At 42.8% G+C, this 15,726-nt stretch overlaps 1 long non-coding RNA gene across 1 annotated transcript; it reads left to right on the top strand.

Moving 5' to 3' along the window:
* Positions 1 to 1,040: 1,040 nt before the first annotated feature.
* LOC138129765 (uncharacterized) lies at positions 1,041 to 13,782 on the top strand. Its single transcript, XR_011159373.1, has 2 exons — positions 1,041 to 12,884; positions 12,934 to 13,782. It is a non-coding gene; the product is annotated as an uncharacterized lncRNA (long non-coding RNA).
* Positions 13,783 to 15,726: the final 1,944 nt, after the last annotated feature.

Raw genomic sequence — 15,726 nt, 5'->3', positions numbered from 1 at the left:
AAGTATGATCATATGAAAAGTTTTGTGCGTTGTGTAATGTGTAGGTAAGTCGCGAATTGGTAATTGTCTACTCCTTCGCGAGTCTAGTAGTTCCGGTAGGAGTGCCCCAAAATAAAAATTCGTCAATTTCGACACCATTTCTGAACAAAATTCTTCATTCTTTTGGATTTTTTCAATACTCATACCCTTTTGAGTAAAAACTACAAAATAGGTTGTATTTATACCGCTAACAAACATTTGTCCTTGAATTTGATATATGAAATTGAATTTTATAATTAAAAATATAAGCTTTCATTTTACTGACTTGGGGTATTACATGGACTATAGGTGTACAATTTTAATTTTTTCTAATTCCGTTGCAAAATAGGTGGCTTTTTGGTTGTCATTTGAATGTCACAATGACGTTTTTTTTTCACACCAGTGACAAAAAGAGTGGAAGTAGAAAATTACAAGAAAAGTTTTCTTTTCATTTACTAAAGGAATCAAAGTATGTATTGAATTGATCTCATCAGTTCGTCACGTAAAAGAGACTTTTAAAAAACGTAAGCCATTGCTCAAATCGTTGATAATGATAACACAATTCATAAACTAGTCGCGACTTTGCAGGTAAGTAATTAACTGGATATAGCAGCTTCCGCAGATGTTTCAATTTCTGATCCAACACTTTCTTCAGAATCACTCATTGTGCAAGAAAATCGCCACAAAATTGTAACAATAAATAACACTTTTGTAATAAATGAATTGGAGTAATTTTTTCTGTTTACATGTTCCCATGGTAAAGTGCGTCTATCGATATTTTAAAACGACATTTTGATTCCTTCAGTGGTTTATTGCCCGTTAACAAAGTATATAATATAAATATATAAAAGTGGTGAGTAACCAATCTTCAATAATCCGCAGGTACAAGTCTTGAACCATCCAGAGTTTTTATTACAGGGTAGGTAAATAATCCCCTAGTAATGAGACCATCATAAACGATCCAAAATGTTAACTAAGTAGTGTTTAAAAAGTCGTTGCAAAATATCGATAGACGCACTTTGTAGCAGGTCAAAGTGCCACTATTCGTTTTGGCCGGGGTAGGAGGCCAAGAGGTCCTACTTATGCTCGCGGGACAATAAGATCGCTGTTCGAAGATCAGGAACAAGCAACACAACGCACGGCATATGACGTCGCGACGCGCCCACCCTGCCGTAACCTTTTTTGGGGACGCTCATTTCGAAATAATTCAGTTTGTTTGTGCCGTCAGTCAATTCATTTTGAGTTTATCGGTTCAGGGTTCATTTTTGTTTATCGGATCACTTTCAGTTTTATTTCGGTTTCGCTTTCAGTTTCACTTTCGGTTTTCGTTTGTTTCTTTCGCGGTTTCTTTAGAGTTTTCATTGTAGAGTCTTTGTGCCAGCCAGTTTTGGGGCGGCTGGAATCACACATGTTAGCCCCTAAATTTTAGGCTGAGGTGGCCTCACGCCTCTAGGCTGTCTAGCTGCGGCCTATCTATTCATCGTTCGCTTTTTTCTTCTTTCTCCTTTCCTTTTCCTTCAATCCTTCCTCTTCTTCTTCTCAGCTCGGGTAACCGTACGGCAAAGTTAATTCCGATTCCCTTTTGTTCCCGTGACTTGCCGGAAAGTTATCTTCTTCTCTTCTTTTCCCTAACCTTCTTCCTTCATCCTTGTGGTGTCCAACCTTTTGAGATCCTGCGGGAAATTGCCGTCAACATCTATCGTGTGTTACGCGTGGACTCACCGACACATTACCGCTTCGACATCCGGATTTTTCGATCGGTAAAGTCCAACGTAAACAAACCGGCGCCATGTTCGACCATCTGTCATTTAGCGTGCAAGTGTAGGATCGCCGGAAGTTGTCATCAAGATGCGCGGTCAGTACAATAACCGGGACGCCTTATCGCCCAACGGAATAAGGTCCAGATCTTTCGGGTTGATCTCCTAGAGCCGGGGGTAGCCAAAAAAAAAAAAAAAAAAACCGATCGCGAGCGGAAATTAAAGAGGACTCGGTCGGCGACCGCCGAGCGGGCGGCAGGTGCCGCAAGTCGCGAGCTGCGAATCACGTGCGTGGCGTTCGGGATCCGCAATCATCCCTGTGGGTGGATTGCCGAACGCCATGGCGCTTATCGTCCGGCGCTGCCAGCCTTCGGGGCCGTCGAGGAGCCCGAAGATTTACCGTTTACCGTTTTGCCGTGGTCGAGAAACCCCTCGTCATCTAGCGAGATAGAGGTAATTATCCTTCATTAGCGAATTCACTTCACTAATTTTCGTCCGTTAGGGGTAGTTCGAGCCAGATTACCGTTACCGTACCGCGAAGGAGAACCGGAAAGTCCTCCTTCGAATTATCGAGAAGCAACCCCTTTCAGCGGAAAGGTAATTACCGAATCGATTGAGTTTCGCAACACTAACGACAATTCGTTAGGGGTTGTTCTTTAGGGTCAGCCGGACCAGGAACGTTGTTCTTTAGGGTCAGCCGGACCAGGAACGTTGTTCTTTAGGGTCATTCGTCGCCGCGTCGCTTTTAGGGTGATTGTTCACCAGGACTATCGTTATATGGGGTGATCGTCGCCACATCGTTCGTCAGAGTGGTCGTCGCCAGACCGCAAACCGTCCATTAAGGTCATCGGACCACGTACCGTTTCACCAAGGACTAAAGAAAATCGTCAAGGTCACACCACGTTACCGGCGTAAGATAAGTCGCACAATTTAATTGCGGATTTGCGAAAAATCAAAGAACGCCTCAAATATCCCGCTTCTCAATATTTAGAACCGTTTCAATTTGTAAAAATCTCGCATTTCAATAATTTCAAATTTTTAGAAAGACTTCACAAAGCTCAAGTTTTCAAATTTCACATTTCAATTATTAGTAGCAGTTCTTCTACTTCCAGTAAATTTGCAATTTTTTCAATTATAGAATCGATGTTAAATTAACGTTGTAAATTTATGAAAGCAGAAGACTGCGCTTCATTCTTGTTTCACGCACGCAACAGATTTTCCTTTCGTTTTTTTTTTTCTCATCGGAGTTGTATTAATTTTAAGTTTATTCACAAATAAGTTACAAGGTCACCTGTAAAGGAAAGCTTTCTTGATAAGACCAGAATAAGGTATTGAATAAGATCATTAATGTGAACTGGTTCGAAATTTCAATTAACAAAATTACGTAGAGTAACGTTGCCAATTCCACGGACCAGTGCACACTTAAGTAAGCATTTCGAATTTCCTGGACTGTTGGACAAAAATTGAATAAACCAATTATTTAATTCGCAAGGAATTAAGTTCTTTCGTATTGACTCCGAAGCATCCGAGAAACTGAGCACTTGTCCCGGCAGCTGGACAAGCTTAACAACCAGCTCAAGACAATAGCTGCCTGGCGCCCATTTTTTTATAATCCGAACCCACGCCCTATGCCCCGAAAACCCCCTGAGAGCCCGGAGCTGTCACTGGCCACTTTTTGGTGACACAAAAATTGACGCCCACAACGTGGGGCCCGATTTCCCGACTTTTTGGAGCAACCACAAATTTTCGTTTATCGCTCATCTTCATTTTCGCGAAATTTGTAAACCAATTTGGGCCTCGAGGGCTCGCTTGCATTTGACAGCCACAAATTTTGACGCTTGGATTTTCGAGGGCCTGTCAAGTCAATCGAGCCGCCACAAATTTTGACGCGATTTGTTAGGGGTGTGATTTGTCAACTTTGTAGCAGTCACAAATTTTGACGATTTTGCTTCCTCGTTTGAATTCCGCAAATTTGGTCAGTTTGGCTCATTCAGCTTTGTTTATCGTGTTTGTGACTCAACTACAGATTTGGCAAGATCACAGATTTTTCATTGTTCAACAATCGGAGCTTTGGGTTTGGGTTTCAGAGAAATTTCAGTTTTCAATTTTTTTACCGTGTAAGAGAAGCAGGAATTTTGCAGAGAAAATTAGCGGATTGTATTCAGTCTTATCTCGTGTCTTCACAGATAAGAAATTTTTTGAGAACGTTATCGCGCTGCGAAACACTTTTTCGGGTGACATGTTTGTTTGAGTTCCATCCTTGTCGCACAATCGGAGAAACGGTGGACATTTCGCCAATGTCAAGGTCAGACACTCGAAGACCTCCAAGTGTCTCTATGAGCGATTTTTTTGCGGATGACGTTCCGTGGAATCGTGGAAAACGCTTCGTCGCATTTTCACTTTCCGTTTTCGAGCGCTGCAGCGAAAATTGCGTTGCATTTTTTTTTCGTCGAATTTTTTGAAATGATCGAGACCAAAAATTTTACCGTGGAGTTTGTTCAGGAAAAGTTTATTTGAAAAACCCCATTTATGACATATCCCGAATTCGACTTACATCATACCGCAGTACTCAAGTACTAATTGACATTGAGATTCAGTTTTCAATCGTTTGATACGCGCAGATATCAACTAGCCATTTTGTGGCGGAATCAAAACTTTTCCATTGAACAAATTTTGACGTTTTTGAGAAGACTTCATCTTCGTTTTGTGTAAAAAGAAAAAGGCAACCGCGTTACCTTTTCTTTTTTCTTTTTGAGGAGGGGGGTAGTGTAGCAGGTCAAAGTGCCACTATTCGTTTTGGCCGGGGTAGGAGGCCAAGAGGTCCTACTTATGCTCGCGGGACAATAAGATCGCTGTTCGAAGATCAGGAACAAGCAACACAACGCACGGCATATGACGTCGCGACGCGCCCACCCTGCCGTAACCTTTTTTGGGGACGCTCATTTCGAAATAATTCAGTTTGTTTGTGCCGTCAGTCAATTCATTTTGAGTTTATCGGTTCAGGGTTCATTTTTGTTTATCGGATCACTTTCAGTTTTATTTCGGTTTCGCTTTCAGTTTCACTTTCGGTTTTCGTTTGTTTCTTTCGCGGTTTCTTTAGAGTTTTCATTGTAGAGTCTTTGTGCCAGCCAGTTTTGGGGCGGCTGGAATCACACATGTTAGCCCCTAAATTTTAGGCTGAGGTGGCCTCACGCCTCTAGGCTGTCTAGCTGCGGCCTATCTATTCATCGTTCGCTTTTTTCTTCTTTCTCCTTTCCTTTTCCTTCAATCCTTCCTCTTCTTCTTCTCAGCTCGGGTAACCGTACGGCAAAGTTAATTCCGATTCCCTTTTGTTCCCGTGACTTGCCGGAAAGTTATCTTCTTCTCTTCTTTTCCCTAACCTTCTTCCTTCATCCTTGTGGTGTCCAACCTTTTGAGATCCTGCGGGAAATTGCCGTCAACATCTATCGTGTGTTACGCGTGGACTCACCGACACATTACCGCTTCGACATCCGGATTTTTCGATCGGTAAAGTCCAACGTAAACAAACCGGCGCCATGTTCGACCATCTGTCATTTAGCGTGCAAGTGTAGGATCGCCGGAAGTTGTCATCAAGATGCGCGGTCAGTACAATAACCGGGACGCCTTATCGCCCAACGGAATAAGGTCCAGATCTTTCGGGTTGATCTCCTAGAGCCGGGGGTAGCCAAAAAAAAAAAAAAAAAAACCGATCGCGAGCGGAAATTAAAGAGGACTCGGTCGGCGACCGCCGAGCGGGCGGCAGGTGCCGCAAGTCGCGAGCTGCGAATCACGTGCGTGGCGTTCGGGATCCGCAATCATCCCTGTGGGTGGATTGCCGAACGCCATGGCGCTTATCGTCCGGCGCTGCCAGCCTTCGGGGCCGTCGAGGAGCCCGAAGATTTACCGTTTACCGTTTTGCCGTGGTCGAGAAACCCCTCGTCATCTAGCGAGATAGAGGTAATTATCCTTCATTAGCGAATTCACTTCACTAATTTTCGTCCGTTAGGGGTAGTTCGAGCCAGATTACCGTTACCGTACCGCGAAGGAGAACCGGAAAGTCCTCCTTCGAATTATCGAGAAGCAACCCCTTTCAGCGGAAAGGTAATTACCGAATCGATTGAGTTTCGCAACACTAACGACAATTCGTTAGGGGTTGTTCTTTAGGGTCAGCCGGACCAGGAACGTTGTTCTTTAGGGTCAGCCGGACCAGGAACGTTGTTCTTTAGGGTCATTCGTCGCCGCGTCGCTTTTAGGGTGATTGTTCACCAGGACTATCGTTATATGGGGTGATCGTCGCCACATCGTTCGTCAGAGTGGTCGTCGCCAGACCGCAAACCGTCCATTAAGGTCATCGGACCACGTACCGTTTCACCAAGGACTAAAGAAAATCGTCAAGGTCACACCACGTTACCGGCGTAAGATAAGTCGCACAATTTAATTGCGGATTTGCGAAAAATCAAAGAACGCCTCAAATATCCCGCTTCTCAATATTTAGAACCGTTTCAATTTGTAAAAATCTCGCATTTCAATAATTTCAAATTTTTAGAAAGACTTCACAAAGCTCAAGTTTTCAAATTTCACATTTCAATTATTAGTAGCAGTTCTTCTACTTCCAGTAAATTTGCAATTTTTTCAATTATAGAATCGATGTTAAATTAACGTTGTAAATTTATGAAAGCAGAAGACTGCGCTTCATTCTTGTTTCACGCACGCAACAGATTTTCCTTTCGTTTTTTTTTTTCTCATCGGAGTTGTATTAATTTTAAGTTTATTCACAAATAAGTTACAAGGTCACCTGTAAAGGAAAGCTTTCTTGATAAGACCAGAATAAGGTATTGAATAAGATCATTAATGTGAACTGGTTCGAAATTTCAATTAACAAAATTACGTAGAGTAACGTTGCCAATTCCACGGACCAGTGCACACTTAAGTAAGCATTTCGAATTTCCTGGACTGTTGGACAAAAATTGAATAAACCAATTATTTAATTCGCAAGGAATTAAGTTCTTTCGTATTGACTCCGAAGCATCCGAGAAACTGAGCACTTGTCCCGGCAGCTGGACAAGCTTAACAACCAGCTCAAGACAATAGCTGCCTGGCGCCCATTTTTTTATAATCCGAACCCACGCCCTATGCCCCGAAAACCCCCTGAGAGCCCGGAGCTGTCACTGGCCACTTTTTGGTGACACAAAAATTGACGCCCACAACGTGGGGCCCGATTTCCCGACTTTTTGGAGCAACCACAAATTTTCGTTTATCGCTCATCTTCATTTTCGCGAAATTTGTAAACCAATTTGGGCCTCGAGGGCTCGCTTGCATTTGACAGCCACAAATTTTGACGCTTGGATTTTCGAGGGCCTGTCAAGTCAATCGAGCCGCCACAAATTTTGACGCGATTTGTTAGGGGTGTGATTTGTCAACTTTGTAGCAGTCACAAATTTTGACGATTTTGCTTCCTCGTTTGAATTCCGCAAATTTGGTCAGTTTGGCTCATTCAGCTTTGTTTATCGTGTTTGTGACTCAACTACAGATTTGGCAAGATCACAGATTTTTCATTGTTCAACAATCGGAGCTTTGGGTTTGGGTTTCAGAGAAATTTCAGTTTTCAATTTTTTTACCGTGTAAGAGAAGCAGGAATTTTGCAGAGAAAATTAGCGGATTGTATTCAGTCTTATCTCGTGTCTTCACAGATAAGAAATTTTTTGAGAACGTTATCGCGCTGCGAAACACTTTTTCGGGTGACATGTTTGTTTGAGTTCCATCCTTGTCGCACAATCGGAGAAACGGTGGACATTTCGCCAATGTCAAGGTCAGACACTCGAAGACCTCCAAGTGTCTCTATGAGCGATTTTTTTGCGGATGACGTTCCGTGGAATCGTGGAAAACGCTTCGTCGCATTTTCACTTTCCGTTTTCGAGCGCTGCAGCGAAAATTGCGTTGCATTTTTTTTTCGTCGAATTTTTTGAAATGATCGAGACCAAAAATTTTACCGTGGAGTTTGTTCAGGAAAAGTTTATTTGAAAAACCCCATTTATGACATATCCCGAATTCGACTTACATCATACCGCAGTACTCAAGTACTAATTGACATTGAGATTCAGTTTTCAATCGTTTGATACGCGCAGATATCAACTAGCCATTTTGTGGCGGAATCAAAACTTTTCCATTGAACAAATTTTGACGTTTTTGAGAAGACTTCATCTTCGTTTTGTGTAAAAAGAAAAAGGCAACCGCGTTACCTTTTCTTTTTTCTTTTTGAGGAGGGGGGTAGTGTAGCAGGTCAAAGTGCCACTATTCGTTTTGGCCGGGGTAGGAGGCCAAGAGGTCCTACTTATGCTCGCGGGACAATAAGATCGCTGTTCGAAGATCAGGAACAAGCAACACAACGCACGGCATATGACGTCGCGACGCGCCCACCCTGCCGTAACCTTTTTTGGGGACGCTCATTTCGAAATAATTCAGTTTGTTTGTGCCGTCAGTCAATTCATTTTGAGTTTATCGGTTCAGGGTTCATTTTTGTTTATCGGATCACTTTCAGTTTTATTTCGGTTTCGCTTTCAGTTTCACTTTCGGTTTTCGTTTGTTTCTTTCGCGGTTTCTTTAGAGTTTTCATTGTAGAGTCTTTGTGCCAGCCAGTTTTGGGGCGGCTGGAATCACACATGTTAGCCCCTAAATTTTAGGCTGAGGTGGCCTCACGCCTCTAGGCTGTCTAGCTGCGGCCTATCTATTCATCGTTCGCTTTTTTCTTCTTTCTCCTTTCCTTTTCCTTCAATCCTTCCTCTTCTTCTTCTCAGCTCGGGTAACCGTACGGCAAAGTTAATTCCGATTCCCTTTTGTTCCCGTGACTTGCCGGAAAGTTATCTTCTTCTCTTCTTTTCCCTAACCTTCTTCCTTCATCCTTGTGGTGTCCAACCTTTTGAGATCCTGCGGGAAATTGCCGTCAACATCTATCGTGTGTTACGCGTGGACTCACCGACACATTACCGCTTCGACATCCGGATTTTTCGATCGGTAAAGTCCAACGTAAACAAACCGGCGCCATGTTCGACCATCTGTCATTTAGCGTGCAAGTGTAGGATCGCCGGAAGTTGTCATCAAGATGCGCGGTCAGTACAATAACCGGGACGCCTTATCGCCCAACGGAATAAGGTCCAGATCTTTCGGGTTGATCTCCTAGAGCCGGGGGTAGCCAAAAAAAAAAAAAAAAAAACCGATCGCGAGCGGAAATTAAAGAGGACTCGGTCGGCGACCGCCGAGCGGGCGGCAGGTGCCGCAAGTCGCGAGCTGCGAATCACGTGCGTGGCGTTCGGGATCCGCAATCATCCCTGTGGGTGGATTGCCGAACGCCATGGCGCTTATCGTCCGGCGCTGCCAGCCTTCGGGGCCGTCGAGGAGCCCGAAGATTTACCGTTTACCGTTTTGCCGTGGTCGAGAAACCCCTCGTCATCTAGCGAGATAGAGGTAATTATCCTTCATTAGCGAATTCACTTCACTAATTTTCGTCCGTTAGGGGTAGTTCGAGCCAGATTACCGTTACCGTACCGCGAAGGAGAACCGGAAAGTCCTCCTTCGAATTATCGAGAAGCAACCCCTTTCAGCGGAAAGGTAATTACCGAATCGATTGAGTTTCGCAACACTAACGACAATTCGTTAGGGGTTGTTCTTTAGGGTCAGCCGGACCAGGAACGTTGTTCTTTAGGGTCAGCCGGACCAGGAACGTTGTTCTTTAGGGTCATTCGTCGCCGCGTCGCTTTTAGGGTGATTGTTCACCAGGACTATCGTTATATGGGGTGATCGTCGCCACATCGTTCGTCAGAGTGGTCGTCGCCAGACCGCAAACCGTCCATTAAGGTCATCGGACCACGTACCGTTTCACCAAGGACTAAAGAAAATCGTCAAGGTCACACCACGTTACCGGCGTAAGATAAGTCGCACAATTTAATTGCGGATTTGCGAAAAATCAAAGAACGCCTCAAATATCCCGCTTCTCAATATTTAGAACCGTTTCAATTTGTAAAAATCTCGCATTTCAATAATTTCAAATTTTTAGAAAGACTTCACAAAGCTCAAGTTTTCAAATTTCACATTTCAATTATTAGTAGCAGTTCTTCTACTTCCAGTAAATTTGCAATTTTTTCAATTATAGAATCGATGTTAAATTAACGTTGTAAATTTATGAAAGCAGAAGACTGCGCTTCATTCTTGTTTCACGCACGCAACAGATTTTCCTTTCGTTTTTTTTTTTCTCATCGGAGTTGTATTAATTTTAAGTTTATTCACAAATAAGTTACAAGGTCACCTGTAAAGGAAAGCTTTCTTGATAAGACCAGAATAAGGTATTGAATAAGATCATTAATGTGAACTGGTTCGAAATTTCAATTAACAAAATTACGTAGAGTAACGTTGCCAATTCCACGGACCAGTGCACACTTAAGTAAGCATTTCGAATTTCCTGGACTGTTGGACAAAAATTGAATAAACCAATTATTTAATTCGCAAGGAATTAAGTTCTTTCGTATTGACTCCGAAGCATCCGAGAAACTGAGCACTTGTCCCGGCAGCTGGACAAGCTTAACAACCAGCTCAAGACAATAGCTGCCTGGCGCCCATTTTTTTATAATCCGAACCCACGCCCTATGCCCCGAAAACCCCCTGAGAGCCCGGAGCTGTCACTGGCCACTTTTTGGTGACACAAAAATTGACGCCCACAACGTGGGGCCCGATTTCCCGACTTTTTGGAGCAACCACAAATTTTCGTTTATCGCTCATCTTCATTTTCGCGAAATTTGTAAACCAATTTGGGCCTCGAGGGCTCGCTTGCATTTGACAGCCACAAATTTTGACGCTTGGATTTTCGAGGGCCTGTCAAGTCAATCGAGCCGCCACAAATTTTGACGCGATTTGTTAGGGGTGTGATTTGTCAACTTTGTAGCAGTCACAAATTTTGACGATTTTGCTTCCTCGTTTGAATTCCGCAAATTTGGTCAGTTTGGCTCATTCAGCTTTGTTTATCGTGTTTGTGACTCAACTACAGATTTGGCAAGATCACAGATTTTTCATTGTTCAACAATCGGAGCTTTGGGTTTGGGTTTCAGAGAAATTTCAGTTTTCAATTTTTTTACCGTGTAAGAGAAGCAGGAATTTTGCAGAGAAAATTAGCGGATTGTATTCAGTCTTATCTCGTGTCTTCACAGATAAGAAATTTTTTGAGAACGTTATCGCGCTGCGAAACACTTTTTCGGGTGACATGTTTGTTTGAGTTCCATCCTTGTCGCACAATCGGAGAAACGGTGGACATTTCGCCAATGTCAAGGTCAGACACTCGAAGACCTCCAAGTGTCTCTATGAGCGATTTTTTTGCGGATGACGTTCCGTGGAATCGTGGAAAACGCTTCGTCGCATTTTCACTTTCCGTTTTCGAGCGCTGCAGCGAAAATTGCGTTGCATTTTTTTTTCGTCGAATTTTTTGAAATGATCGAGACCAAAAATTTTACCGTGGAGTTTGTTCAGGAAAAGTTTATTTGAAAAACCCCATTTATGACATATCCCGAATTCGACTTACATCATACCGCAGTACTCAAGTACTAATTGACATTGAGATTCAGTTTTCAATCGTTTGATACGCGCAGATATCAACTAGCCATTTTGTGGCGGAATCAAAACTTTTCCATTGAACAAATTTTGACGTTTTTGAGAAGACTTCATCTTCGTTTTGTGTAAAAAGAAAAAGGCAACCGCGTTACCTTTTCTTTTTTCTTTTTGAGGAGGGGGGTAGTGTAGCAGGTCAAAGTGCCACTATTCGTTTTGGCCGGGGTAGGAGGCCAAGAGGTCCTACTTATGCTCGCGGGACAATAAGATCGCTGTTCGAAGATCAGGAACAAGCAACACAACGCACGGCATATGACGTCGCGACGCGCCCACCCTGCCGTAACCTTTTTTGGGGACGCTCATTTCGAAATAATTCAGTTTGTTTGTGCCGTCAGTCAATTCATTTTGAGTTTATCGGTTCAGGGTTCATTTTTGTTTATCGGATCACTTTCAGTTTTATTTCGGTTTCGCTTTCAGTTTCACTTTCGGTTTTCGTTTGTTTCTTTCGCGGTTTCTTTAGAGTTTTCATTGTAGAGTCTTTGTGCCAGCCAGTTTTGGGGCGGCTGGAATCACACATGTTAGCCCCTAAATTTTAGGCTGAGGTGGCCTCACGCCTCTAGGCTGTCTAGCTGCGGCCTATCTATTCATCGTTCGCTTTTTTCTTCTTTCTCCTTTCCTTTTCCTTCAATCCTTCCTCTTCTTCTTCTCAGCTCGGGTAACCGTACGGCAAAGTTAATTCCGATTCCCTTTTGTTCCCGTGACTTGCCGGAAAGTTATCTTCTTCTCTTCTTTTCCCTAACCTTCTTCCTTCATCCTTGTGGTGTCCAACCTTTTGAGATCCTGCGGGAAATTGCCGTCAACATCTATCGTGTGTTACGCGTGGACTCACCGACACATTACCGCTTCGACATCCGGATTTTTCGATCGGTAAAGTCCAACGTAAACAAACCGGCGCCATGTTCGACCATCTGTCATTTAGCGTGCAAGTGTAGGATCGCCGGAAGTTGTCATCAAGATGCGCGGTCAGTACAATAACCGGGACGCCTTATCGCCCAACGGAATAAGGTCCAGATCTTTCGGGTTGATCTCCTAGAGCCGGGGGTAGCCAAAAAAAAAAAACCGATCGCGAGCGGAAATTAAAGAGGACTCGGTCGGCGACCGCCGAGCGGGCGGCAGGTGCCGCAAGTCGCGAGCTGCGAATCACGTGCGTGGCGTTCGGGATCCGCAATCATCCCTGTGGGTGGTGGGTGGATTGCCGAACGCCATGGCGCTTATCGTCCGGCGCTGCCAGCCTTCGGGGCCGTCGAGGAGCCCGAAGATTTACCGTTTACCGTTTTGCCGTGGTCGAGAAACCCCTCGTCATCTAGCGAGATAGAGGTAATTATCCTTCATTAGCGAATTCACTTCACTAATTTTCGTCCGTTAGGGGTAGTTCGAGCCAGATTACCGTTACCGTACCGCGAAGGAGAACCGGAAAGTCCTCCTTCGAATTATCGAGAAGCAACCCCTTTCAGCGGAAAGGTAATTACCGAATCGATTGAGTTTCGCAACACTAACGACAATTCGTTAGGGGTTGTTCTTTAGGGTCAGCCGGACCAGGAACGTTGTTCTTTAGGGTCAGCCGGACCAGGAACGTTGTTCTTTAGGGTCATTCGTCGCCGCGTCGCTTTTAGGGTGATTGTTCACCAGGACTATCGTTATATGGGGTGATCGTCGCCACATCGTTCGTCAGAGTGGTCGTCGCCAGACCGCAAACCGTCCATTAAGGTCATCGGACCACGTACCGTTTCACCAAGGACTAAAGAAAATCGTCAAGGTCACACCACGTTACCGGCGTAAGATAAGTCGCACAATTTAATTGCGGATTTGCGAAAAATCAAAGAACGCCTCAAATATCCCGCTTCTCAATATTTAGAACCGTTTCAATTTGTAAAAATCTCGCATTTCAATAATTTCAAATTTTTAGAAAGACTTCACAAAGCTCAAGTTTTCAAATTTCACATTTCAATTATTAGTAGCAGTTCTTCTACTTCCAGTAAATTTGCAATTTTTTCAATTATAGAATCGATGTTAAATTAACGTTGTAAATTTATGAAAGCAGAAGACTGCGCTTCATTCTTGTTTCACGCACGCAACAGATTTTCCTTTCGTTTTTTTTTTTCTCATCGGAGTTGTATTAATTTTAAGTTTATTCACAAATAAGTTACAAGGTCACCTGTAAAGGAAAGCTTTCTTGATAAGACCAGAATAAGGTATTGAATAAGATCATTAATGTGAACTGGTTCGAAATTTCAATTAACAAAATTACGTAGAGTAACGTTGCCAATTCCACGGACCAGTGCACACTTAAGTAAGCATTTCGAATTTCCTGGACTGTTGGACAAAAATTGAATAAACCAATTATTTAATTCGCAAGGAATTAAGTTCTTTCGTATTGACTCCGAAGCATCCGAGAAACTGAGCACTTGTCCCGGCAGCTGGACAAGCTTAACAACCAGCTCAAGACAATAGCTGCCTGGCGCCCATTTTTTTATAATCCGAACCCACGCCCTATGCCCCGAAAACCCCCTGAGAGCCCGGAGCTGTCACTGGCCACTTTTAGGCCACAACTTTAACAGTTGTGATTTCAATGCAATGACAGAAGTAATGGGTATGAATTTTGGGAGTTCATATTATTGGATCATTTTAATCTATTATGTATAGGAATATTAATAATTTTATTATTCCACCATTTTCGAGAAGATTTAGGCAAAATAAGAAATGTATTTATTGTTTGTCTGATAAACCAGACCATAAGCTCCCATAACCTTTCGGTGAGGGCGTGGAAACTGGAAACGGTCAGGGCTTATAATTTCAGGTAAAAATTCAGTTTCGTTTCCATACTTATCTATATACTCAATTGTGCATTACTGGCTGCGTTATAAAGGTGGCAAAACTGAAATACTTCGCCAGTATCGGTCACCCTTAAAACAGGAGATTTAGGTGATTCCTCAGAAGTCCTCAGGTGTTGAATTGCTTTGGCAGGTTTTGTTCAGGTCAGGTCAGGTTGGTATAATAAGTAGGTTTATAATAAAAGACAATAACAGGTTGACCGTTGGCTTTTCGGCGTTGGCGCCTAAACTAAATCAGGTCGATCTTTTAATATTACCTTACAGTATTTTTGATTATTTGGAGAGCTAATTAATACTTTCTCCCATTCTTATTTAATAAAATGGATGTCTATAACGACATTATATGCAGTTTGATAGAAACGCCGTTTTCACGGCGAAATGAACAAGAACGCAGGGAAATTCTTAGCATGAATCGCCCCACACCGAATATTAATGTTCTGTCTTCGAATAAAAAACAAGGTCAGGTATTTTCTCGGTCATTTAAAGTAAGTTGGTATGAAAATCATAATTGGTTGTGTGGAGTTTATTTAAAAAAGCTTTATTTTGCTGGCCGTGTTTACTTTTATCTACAGTAAAACAAAATATTTGGGTTTGTAAGGGGTACCTATTCTGATTTAAAAATCTGTCAACGAGCGTAAAAAAACATGAATCATCGAAAGAACATTTGACGAATATTTTAAGTCTCAAACGTTTGGAAAATAATACAACAACAATTAAAGATGCTCTCACTGAACATAGTGCTCTGTCGATTAAATTATACAATGAAGAAGTTAGGAAAAACCGAATTTTATTATCGTATTTAATTGACGTCACAGTTACTTGGGCGAAACAGGAGCTCCCTTTTCGAGGGCATGATGAAAAAGACAGACGAATCATTTTGATATATAAAACCTAACAGGGACGGCTGGGTAATGACCCCCTAAAAAATAAAGGTTTTAAATAAAGAGCTAACAGTAACATTGGGGCGATCATTTTAATAAATAATTCTACAAAAATTTTGCTTGTGGCGCGTTACCCCCTCCCCCGCTGTCAGCGACTCGCCATTCTAACCTATTTTGTTTTTACTTTGCTGAGTACCCAGTCGCCTACCCAACACCAGATGCCACGAGCCGCCACTGCCTAAACTACCTGCTAAAATAAACTACCTGCTAAAAGGAGGGTGTTGGCTAGCAGTACATCATAACACCGCACTCTGTGTTGCACTCGGCAAATCCGTCACTGGCCGACCCTTCTGTTAAAATTATTTTATAATTGGTATCAAAATACTCTGTTTGCGATTTGCTGGCGCTATCTAGCGCACTTGTGTGGACATTGTAGTTGGTACTTGTACCACAGAATAACAAAAAATAAACAGTGGAGAAACGTCCGTTGCACGTATTTTATTGGCCGAATCAGAGCCGAACGTAGAGGGAGCCGAATGATTTCTTCGAATGCGCTTAAAAATATTTCTCATATACATCGTAAATGTATTT

The sequence above is a fragment of the Tenebrio molitor genome, chromosome 4, assembly GCF_963966145.1.
Source record: "Tenebrio molitor chromosome 4, icTenMoli1.1, whole genome shotgun sequence".
Lineage (NCBI taxonomy): Eukaryota > Metazoa > Arthropoda > Insecta > Coleoptera > Tenebrionidae > Tenebrio > Tenebrio molitor.
This window is presented reverse-complemented; position numbering and strand designations above follow the sequence as displayed.